The sequence below is a fragment of the Dipodomys merriami genome, unplaced genomic scaffold (genome assembly GCF_024711535.1).
Source record: "Dipodomys merriami isolate MVZ:Mamm:240054 unplaced genomic scaffold, mDipMer1.0.p SCAF_378, whole genome shotgun sequence".
Classification (NCBI taxonomy): Eukaryota; Metazoa; Chordata; class Mammalia; order Rodentia; family Heteromyidae; genus Dipodomys; species Dipodomys merriami.
The window spans coordinates 308,523-318,833 of NW_027205359.1; positions in this window are offsets into that span (position 1 = coordinate 308,523).

The following is a 10,311-nucleotide window of genomic DNA, read 5'->3' on the forward strand; positions in this document are numbered from 1 at the left end:
AAAACATTTGAGTCCTTAACTTGGGGTTCATTTCTCTTAACATCAACTTATCTGACCATTTCTGCTTATCTCAGTCATATACTCTTTATTGCAAATAAGGGAAACCATGGGACCTGTGTTTCTTTGGGCCTGGCTTATTTCACTTAATATAATTTTTTCCAAGTCTTTCCATTTCCTAACAAATGGGGCAATGTCATTCTTTCTGATGGAGGCATAGAATTCCATTGTGTATATATACCATATTTTCTTGATCCATTCATCTACTGAGGGGCATCTGGGTTGGTTCCATATCTGAGCTATGGAAAATAATGCTTTGATAAACATAGTTGTCCTGGTAGCTTTAGTACGGTCTTGTTTGTGATCATTTGGGTAAATGCCCAAAAGTGGGATTGCTGGGTCATAGGGGAGCTCTATATGGAGTCTTTTGAGGAACCTCCATACTGCTTTCCAAAGTGGTTGAACAAGTTTACACTCCCACCAACAATGCAGTAGGGTTCCCTTCTGTCCACATCCCCTCCAGCATCTGTTGTTATTAGAGTTCTTTTTTCTCTTTTTTATTTATATTTTATTGTGAAAATACTGTACAGAGGGGTTACAATTACATGGGCAAGATAATGAGTACATTTCTTATCAAACATTGTAGCCTCCTCCTTTGTTTCCCCTTCCCATCCCTTCCCAGGCTCCCTCCATCCCCCCACCCAATCCTCCCCCCCCCCACCAAAGTTGTAAAGTTCGTTTTTGACATGACAACTTGTACTTCTCATTGTTGCAATGGGTCCACATGTATCCTTATTTAAACTACTTGTTTTTCCCCTTCCCCTCCACAAACTATACCAACATCAAATACAGTGAAAGCAGGGATTATACTGTGGGGGAGGGACATACAAAGCAACTAAGAAATAATCTTATAAGTGTGTTAGAAACAAATTCATGAAAGAAAAAAACATTTAAATACATATCTTAGGGTTCATTTTCCTAACATCACCTTATCTGACCTTTTCTGCTTGACTCATACATATACTAGATATTACAAATAAGGGAAACCATGGGACCTATGTTTCTTTGGGCCTAGCTTACTTCACTTAATATAATTTTTTCCAAGTCTTTCCATTTCCTAACAAATGGGGCAATGTCATTCTTTCTGATGGAGGCGTAGAATTCCATTATGTAAATATACCCTATATTTTTGATCCATTCATCTACTGAGGGGCATCTGGGTTGGTTCCATATCTTAGCTATGGAAAATAATGCTGCGATAAACATAATTGTGCTGGTAGCTTTAGTATTGTCTTGTTTGTGATCATTTGGGTAAATGCCCAAAAGTGGGATTGCTGGGTCATAGGGGAGCTCTATATGGAGTCTTTTGAGGAACCTCCATACTACTTTCCAAAGTGGTTGAACAAGTTTACACTCCCACCAACAATGCAGTAGGGTTCCCTTCTGTCCACATCCCCTCCAGCATCTGTTGTTATTACAGTTCTTGATTTTTGCCATTCTAACTGGGGTGAGGTGGTATCTCAGTGTTGTTTTGATTTGCATTTCTTTTATGGCTAGGGAGGTTGAGCATTTCTGCATGTGTCTATTGGCCATCCTTTCCTCTTCAGAGAAGTTTCTCTTTAAGTCTTTAGCAGTTGTTTCTTTGAAGATTTGTTGTTGGGGAATTTAATTTTTTGAGTTCCAGGTATATTTTAGATATGAGACCCTCTTCCATTGTATGGCTAGTGAAGATCTTCTCCCAATCCGTAGGCTTTCTATTGATCTTACTAGCTATGTCCTTTGCCATGCAGAAGCTCTGCAATTTCATGCAGTCCCATTTGTCCAACCTTTTTCTTTGATTTGTTGTGTTTCTGAGTCTCTTTTATGAAAATTTCGGCCTGTGCCAAGGAGACCCAGGGTTTCTCCTATTCCATCCTATAATGTTTCCAGAGTGTCTGCTTTCATATCTTTATATTTTTAGTTCTATAAATCATGTTTTAATTTTGTCTATTTTTCCAGAACCTAGTATATCTTCCTATCTGTCCTGTATAATATGCCATCTTTATTCAACTATCACTGCTATTATCATAATAACTACTATTATTTTTACTGTATCACTGATGAGTAACTAACTAGAAACTGAAACAGTTTCTTTTTTTTTTTTTTAACAAAAAGTATTTCTTGAGAAATTAACTCCCGTGGAGTCGTTGTGAATTTGGATCACAAGTCAGACATGAAGAGGTTAAACAATGCCGTTTAATTGAGATATTGTCTGGGTTTTAAGTGACCTCTGCAAAACAATGTGTGACTTGCACAAATTAAGACCACAACAATACCTATGAAAATCATAGCCTCTTTGATTTTTTTTAAAGTGCCAGTCCTTTGGCTTGAACTCAGCACCTGGGTTATAAGCCTGACATTTTGTGCTCAAAGCTTAGGCTCTACTGCTTGAGCCAAAGCACAGCTTTTGAAACAGGATTATCACAGTTTATTTTGCTGAAGCTGGCTTTGAAGCACAATCCTCCAATCTTCCACTCCTGTGTGGCTAGGATTATAGGCCACTGAAGCCAGGGGTGAATTTTTTTTAAATGACATATTCTAACTTTCATGAGAAGTTGATTTCTAGTAAGAGGTGCTTCTTATCTTTACAATAAGTCTTTAGTAAAACAAAACATGAACCCTAAAGATCATTGATACTGTTTTAGTCCAAAAAGACAAAGAAAAATATTTCTAAGGATGAAAATCAAAAGTTAATCTCCATATCTCTAGTTCTACACGAAACTAAATCAATTTTTTGTTTCAGGTTGGATTTCTAAATTTAAAAGTACTATTTTGGGCTGGGGATATACTTCAGTATCACAATTTAGCTCAACATAGATAAGGTATTGATCATGCCCCAGGACAGATAATAGCAATAATAGTAAATTAATGAAAAAGTTGATTAAATTACATTCTAATGCTGGTTATTTTTCAAATTTTTGGGGTAATATTTTGCTCAACTTGAAGATAAGTGTGAGGTAGGCTTTCAGAATAAATATAAATATGAAAAGACAATGTATTAGACTTTTATGATGCTTCTTATGACTATATTAATGTTTAAAAGCTATCTAGTAAAGTTGATATTTATGACTTGGTCTGCAATATTAAGACAAATATGAATGTTTCAATAATCGAAGTCCTTTAATTTATTAATTTGCTATACATTCTTATCATTTTTTGTTTTTTTGTCTCTACTTTGCTTATTTTTTGTTTTCATGCTCTCTTACCAAAACTGTTCTCAAACATCATGCCATAATTTATTCTCCAACCTCAGCCTCCCATATGCTAAGAATAAAGAAGTACCCAGCTACCTACTCATTTTTATTAAAATATTGATCAATGTAAATTATGACTGCTTAAAAACTAGCATTTATTACATTTTCCTGTTCTTTACTTTCTTTTTACAGATATGGTTTTCCTGTCAATATGTACTGGCAAGAAATTCATTCCAAAGCAAGCCTAGTGAGTTTCTTATGTTTCAAAATGCCAGACATTTCAGCTATCAAAATGTTGAGGTAAAAGATTCCGTGTTGGATACCAGCCTTGGCAATTTACTGACACATTGTCACAAAAAAAATCTGGTAAAGTCACATCAGTTATCCTAGATAGGTAGAAAGCTGATAAATGAAGATCATGGTTCAAAGCCAGCCTGAGCACGAAAAGTCATGAGACTTTAATCTCCAAATAACCACCAAAAAGCCAGAAGTTGAACTGGGACTCAATAGTAGACTACTAGTTTGCATCAGAATTTTCTGGAACAACACTCAGGCTCTGAGCTAAAGTCCCAGGACCTGTATATAGACACACTAAAAAAATTCTTAATGCACAAACAGTTTCTACTTGTGTGCTTGTTTTGGCTAAAATGAAGTAGATAATATTCATTTTTTCATAATATGGCACATGTGATGATCTAATTTCTTTAGTAAATATAAAATACTTGGATGCTTGACACATTCAAATTTTCATTCATATCTTTATATTTTTTAGTTCTATAATTCATATTTTAAATATTGTACACCTTTGCAGTATATACCATATCTTCCTCCATGAGTCCCATATATGATATTTTTATTCATTATAAATTATCATTATTATTTTTACTCTTATTTTTGCTATATTACTGATGGGTAACACAGGCTCACAAAGTGTAACACTTTTCTTGCAAAAAACATTGCAATGTCTCAGGGAGACACTGTGATTTTGGATCAGAAGTCATATCTGAAGAGGGTAAACAATGCCCATTTATTTAACACCATATCTGTGTTTAAAGTGAACTCTAGAATGTGGTGTGAGTTGCACAAGATTAAAACTCAACAATATCCATGAAAACACAAGCAATGTTTCCTTGTGTGTGTGTGTGTGTGTGTGTGTGTGAGAGAGAGAGAGAGAGAGAGAGACAGAGAGAGAGAGACAGAGAGAGAGAGACAGAGAGAGAGAGACAGAGAGACAGAGAGACAGAGAGAGAGAGAGAGAGATAGAGAGAGAGACAGAGAGAGACAGACAGAGAATGCTAGTTTTATGTGTTGAATTCAGGGTCTGATTTCTGAATTCAAGGCACAGGTTCCAAAGTTTTTTGCACACAAGAGGATTCCAGATTTCGACCCAGGCTGGGATTGAGAAATGCTACTCAAATCTCAGCCACTGAGTAGGACTGATTTTATTTTTGAATCACCAGCACCTGGTGATCACTGTTTCTCATGAACAAAACCAACTGCCCTATGTGAAAAGCTGCATCTTTCCCTACTTCCAGTGTTTTCTCAGATTGAAGTCCTGGCAAAGGAAGCAGGCTCTGGAACCTGGTGCTGATACTACCACCGTGGAAGTACTTGAATCAATCAGGCTGACCTCTGACAATCAGTTTCCTCACTAATGAAGTGAAGTTACAGTTTTTGTAAACATATCCAAGGGAAGATGCAGGGGAAGATAAAGCAGTGACAGAGACACTTGCTGGTGTCCCAGACAACAGCACATGAACCTTGTCTTGTCTTCAGTTGCCCAATAAAGGAAAGTTCATCAGAAGAATAGCAAAGGTCTCTCTGCATTTATCACCCAGCTAAACTGAATGTTAATATGGCAGTGATGATTAAGATTAGAGGGTTTCTGATCCAGGCAAGGGTAGAGAAAGTCCATCAATCTCATCAAATTTTCCATCATGTTCTTGCTTCTTACAAGATGAACACTCCATACTTACATAGAGCTGTAAATTTGCAGCTCTCTCTTGCTGTGGTGAGCAATGCCTCTTCTCTAAAAGGCAATGCCTACAACTTCTCGAGACTCCAGATTCCAGCCTTCACTTCAGCATGGCCACTGCCATCACCCTAGGCCTCCTCTTTCCACCCACTCATGGGGAGTGCCTACCTGTGCCAATATTCTACCACAACCGTGTGGGCAGGGCAGGCTGCACACAGCCACATCTCCACCTCAGCTGCCTCCTATTCCAGGATTTGGGAATGGGACATGCTAGACCACAACACTGTGACTCTGACTCACCAGACCACAGTGATCTCTTCGCCAACTTTGACTGGCCAGTACACAATATGTGCACATGCCAGAGAGATAGTCTCTCCTTATCCAAACTGTCTTCCAGTCTCGTTCAGGGCACCCCTGTTCCTCCCATGGACAATGAAGAGGATAACTGTCCCCTCCCTACTGGGAAGGAAGCCAGGACTGTTGCTATCACCCCCCAAAACTGGGGCCCCTGTTCTCTGGAGAACTTGGTCCCTGCCTGCAGCCTCATGGGGAGTAGGCCCTCTACCCCTCAATCAGACATAGGGATGGACCTCGAGGGTGTTCATCCCATCAATGTTTTTCCACTGGTCTGCACCTTGGGAATGTACAACTCAGGGACTACTGAGCCCATCTAAGACACAAATGTTCCAGGTGAGTAAAAAGAGCCAATAAGAGTAAACTTGGGAACACCTATTCTATGTTTGAGCAAGGATAATTACACACACAAGTTGATTGGACTCCTGAGCCACAACCACTACTTTCACTACATTCTCTCAAGCTGTACACTCCATTTGAGGCAGTGAGGACTAAAGATATGGCTCAAGGGGGCTGGGAAGGTGGCTCAGTGGTAGAGCGCTTGCCTTGCATGCCTGAGGCCCTGGGTTCGATTCCTCAGCACCACATAAGCAAAAAGAAAAAAGCCAGAAGTGGCGCTGTGACTCAAGTGGTAGAGCGCCAGCTTTGAGCTGTCTTAAGAGCTGAGGGACAGCGCCCAGGTTCAGAGTTCAGGCCCCACGACCAGACTCCACCCCCCCCCAAAAGATATGACTCAAGGAGTACAGCATTGACCAAGAAACAAACTGTCCTAGATGCAGAGCTCAATACCAACACAAAATTGAGCAATCAATTATTAAGCGAAGGAATATTGGAATGATAATGGCCATTTGAGCTGCATGTAAGAGAAGATCACAGGCACATACATGGAGGTGATGCTCTTACCTCTACTTGAAAAAACGCTGCAGTGGACTCTTCCCATTCATTGATCTGTTAATATGGATATTTTGGAAAATACATCAATAATTTTGGGCAAGTGACAGTTATATTTTCCTTGTTCAGAGATGCCGTTAAATACAACAAGGTTCAGGATATGTCCTATCTGTGCGTGTAAAGTTTTTTCTTATTGGGAGCCACTGGCTAATGCCTTGAAGCCTAGCTACTCAGGAGGCTGAGATCTGACCATTGATAATCAAAACTAATCCCAGCATACATGTCCTTGTGATTCTTGTTGTCAGGTAACCAGCCAAAATCAAAAAATAGAGGATTGGTCCATGAGGTTAAGAGCACCAAAATTAGAGGAAAATGGCCAAGCCAGAGAGTAAGATTCCAAAAGGAATCCCAAAAATCTACCAGCATATGGAGTTATATGCACACACACACACACAGTGAAAAATTAAAAAAAACAATACAGAAAGCATTCCTTGCTACTCAATGTTGGAATATAAAACAGGTATTACTCACAGGACGGTAACAAGAATTCACTATCCTCTAAGAGAATACCTGCCCTTCCACTATGTTTGGCTTACCTCCATAGGGGATGACTGGGTTTGAACCCAGAGCCAAGAGAATGGCAAACAGATGCTCAAACATTGAGTCACATGCCAAGTCAGAAATGTTTCATGTTCTTTCAGTCACTTTTATTTTATATTCCATATAATGAATGACTAAAGTAACACATGGAAAGAAACAATGACATCACATTGTCACCATTGATAGCTAGAGCATTCAGAACCCAACTGAAACACAGGGTCCTGCCCGTGGTCCAAATGTGGGCCCACAGGAGGACATGCCCAGTGTTGGCACAGACCTGCTTCATTGGCTGGAGAGAAGGTGGGACATCACACTTGCAGGGGACTAACTTTTCCTTCATTTCTTGGAATTCATGGAGACTCTCCAGGAGATGGACACGGCCTTAGCATGGAGGCCTCCCATCCTCACACTGTGTCAGCCAGACATTCCAGACTAGGCCAAGGCCTGCAGGAAGGTAAGTGCTAAATCCACGGAAAGCAACAATCCACCTAGCTTCAACACATTTCAATCATTATTCCAGTCTAAATCACTACCATTTTCTAGGCCTTGCTTCCAGGTCTAAGCCAGAAACAAAACGAAGGTAAATGTTTAGGAGATTTTCAAACCAACTGTGCAAAGCCTATGGATGTTTCTCAGATCTCTGTAGAATGGCATGATCCTTTAAGAATCCACAATATCATTCCCTACTGATTGGCATGTATGAGTCAGTTGGGCCAAGAAATACAGTCTTGTGATTTGGTCCTTTTAGAAAAGATCAGCCTGAGCCTTGAAAAACTAGACATCTTTGAAAAGGGAATTAAATGGAACATTGCTCTTGCTCACATTTCTTTGCTGGGGGAGGGAAATCATACTATTTGGATTCACTTTAATCTAACATTGAATGTTAGTGTCAATTCACTTTAATTTTTAATTCATTGACAGACCTTATGAAATTGAGAGTCGACACAACAACCCAATCCCAAAATATCAGAACCCTCCAAAGGACCCTGAAAATGAAGAATCCAATTGTCAGCAAAGGTTCCTCAGTTGAATGAGGAAAGAACAAGCATGAAGCCCTTGAGCTTGCTGATGAAGCTCCCAAGGCCAAAGTCCAGCGCCAGAACCCAGAGAAGCAAATGGAGGAACAAGCAGTAGTGTGCACTCTCCCACCCAGTGACACTGGAAATTTATGCAGGCCTTCTACCAAGAAACGGCCAAAACCACCACACAGCAGCATCAGCAAAACGAAGACCCAGGGGCATCAAAAGAACAAACAGGTTAGAGAAAACAACAGGAAGAGAATTGGAACGACCAAACAGTCAGAGAACCAAGTGCAAACCAAGAAGACCAGCAATACAAAGGAAAGGCGTAAGAGAAACCAACCTGAGCCTTCCCAAGAGGCCTTGAGAAAGCCTCGAAGCCACCTAGCCATGCACATGATGGAGTCAGTGAAGGTTTTCACCCACTGGGTGACAAGAGTGGGAAGAAAACGAGGCTGCCTACCTCCAGAGCCTTGGGAAAGGAAAACAATTCCAAAGACACCAGATTTTCAACAGAGACTCAATCAAAGCTGCATTCTAAAAGTCCTCAGAAATTTCGAGTAAACAAAACAAAGAGCAGTGCAGAAAACCAGTGTCCCTCCCCAAGCCAGAGTGAGCTGCTGCCTCCACCTGGGAAGGTCAAGTTGGTGCCTTTGACTTTTCTCTCCCCAGAGAAGCCTCGAGCTTGATCTGTTTCTCACAGGCCACAGTCTCTGGCCTCCCGCAGACCCACTGGAGCTTACTCTGCCCGGCTTCTTCCTAACACAGCCCAGCCTGTTCCAGTCAATGCAGCCCACCAGCTACTGACAACTCATGTCTGATGACTCCCATCAAACCACCTCGGCCTATTTTTAGCAATTCCACTCTGGGGGCAATCAACCACCCTCCCCAGGCTGCTCTTTCTCGGAGGCCTGCACCCTACAAAACCTCATCCTTCACATCTCTGTGGCACAATCCCCTTTCCACTATTGCCACCAAGCTCACCTCAATACCTAAGCCTCCAAACCAATATCTCCTGCAAGAATTCAGCTTGAAAGCCATTCCATGAAGGACATCCCATGTTCTTGGGTGAGTAGTGTCAGATTCCATCAGGAAGGAGCAGAGGCCAGAGCGTGAAGCCATGAAAAGGCGGGTTCAGCTAGAGGGTGACAATGCTGCCAAAAACACCTTTGTGGGGGAAATCCCATTTTTCCATCAGAGAAAAACAGACATGGAGATTGCCTAATACTATGGCTATGCCGTATAATATCTTTATGACTGTGAGTCCCATTTTCACTACCTGCTTGTTTCTTTAATCCCTTGTATGAGATAAGAGTTATACAAACTACAAAACTTATAGAAATATATAGATATAGTCTTATAGCTTCATGGTTAATGTACACTAAAATTCTCTCTATATGTTAATAATTCTTCAAAGTGAACAATGGAACATTGTAAAATTAATAGATGATTAATAAAGGAACCATTTCTGTTTTCACATGCATCTAAACTTTTGTTCTTTTTGGGTATTTGAGAAACACTCTCATAGCTTACACCACTCAGTCTTTATTGTTAGAAGGACCCATAGAATAAGGTTCCATACCATAAGGACTAAAGGTTACTTGTCTTGAAATGTAAAGGAAAGGGATTGGAGGAGGAGTGGGCAATGATTCACCCATGTCATCACAGCTGAACAGGAGCCTAAGATCTCAGGATCAGTATTCCAACAGAGTCTGTGTGTGCAGGTAAGTCCATGAGACATTGATCTCCAAAGAACCAGCAAATGGCAGGCAGTGGAACTGTGGCTCAAATGTCAGAGCACTAGTCTTAAGCAAAACAATTCAGGGATGAGATCCAGAACTTGAATTGAAGCCACAAAACTGTCACAAATCATCTAAAAAGCAAACAAAATCCTAAAAGAAGAAGAGAGGACCTCAGGAATAGAAAGTCTGCTTAACTTATGCCCAGGCAAGTTCCAGGTGCTCTGATGAAAATGAAATACAGAAGTGCATCCCTGTGAAATAGAGGTGTGGCTTCATAAGTAGAGCAGTAGGCTCGATAAATAGAGCACAAGGACATAGCCCATTTTCCAATCCATACTCTAGAATCTGAGGGAGCACATGCAAACACACTGAAACACTCACAATAGGTAAGACTGCATCCTAGAATTCAGAGGCTATAAGTATTAAAAAAAAAAAAAAGAATTAACTTGGTGCTTGACTGGTAACCATAGCACATCTAGTTGCAAGTAGTGCATTCAGAT